The sequence below is a fragment of the Sorex araneus genome, chromosome 10 (assembly GCF_027595985.1).
Source record: "Sorex araneus isolate mSorAra2 chromosome 10, mSorAra2.pri, whole genome shotgun sequence".
Taxonomy (NCBI): domain Eukaryota; kingdom Metazoa; phylum Chordata; class Mammalia; order Eulipotyphla; family Soricidae; genus Sorex; species Sorex araneus.
The window spans coordinates 9,894,386-9,895,192 of record NC_073311.1 but is presented as its reverse complement, the minus strand read 5'-3'; the positions used below and the strand labels follow the sequence as shown (position 1 = coordinate 9,895,192).

The following is an 807-nucleotide window of genomic DNA, read 5'->3' as shown; positions in this document are numbered from 1 at the left end:
GGTAGGCAAAGACGATGTGCTCCTTTGATGCCCAAGAAAAACTGAGAACAAAAATGAGAACCAAGGCAAGGTGAAAACTTGAATTCCACATCAGGAGAACTTTGAAAAAGAATCTTATTCCCATCTTCACACACATACCTTCGAATTCAGAGCCCAGGACTCCAGCATATAGCCACGAGCAGCAGAATTCAGTTACCTATTTCCTCTGAGCTCAACTTTCTCATCTGAAAAATAAAAATAACATAATCCATTCTACTCCAGTGATGAGTCTGGAGCTAAACTATCATAGATTATAAGGAGGATTATACTGATGGATTATAAGAGCTATATAAGCATATGAGAAGATACCCCGAGTTATTTAAGCATTCATGGATTGACAAGCACAGATGAAAAACAGTTGTTTGGTTTTATTATGATTCTACACTTGATCTTAGCCAAAAGGCCGAGAAGCAATTTATTATGATTCATATTTTACAAAGATTCATAGCACTGTAGCACTGTTGTCCCGTTGTTCATCGATTTGCTCGAGTGGGCACCAGTAACAACTCCACTGTGAGACTTCTTGTTACTGTTTTTGGCATATCGAATACCACATGGATAGCTTGCTAGGCTCTGCTGTGTGGGCCAGATACTCTCGGTAGCTTGCTGGGCTCTCTGAGAGGGACAGAGGAATCAATGCCAGGTTGGCTGCGTGCAAAGCAAATGCCCTACCCGCTGTGCTATTGCTCTAGTCCACAAAGATTCATGTTTTACAAAAATCATATTTTACAAAGTGATTCAGGAGGAATCTTTGATTTCTCCTGAAAT

The 807-nt window shown here is 40.3% G+C and overlaps 1 pseudogene; it reads right to left on the bottom strand.

Annotated features, from left to right (window-relative positions):
• Positions 1 to 285: 285 nt before the first annotated feature.
• Positions 286 to 454, bottom strand: LOC129399264 (U2 spliceosomal RNA; annotated as a pseudogene).
• Between the last annotated feature and the right edge of the window lie 353 nt (positions 455 to 807).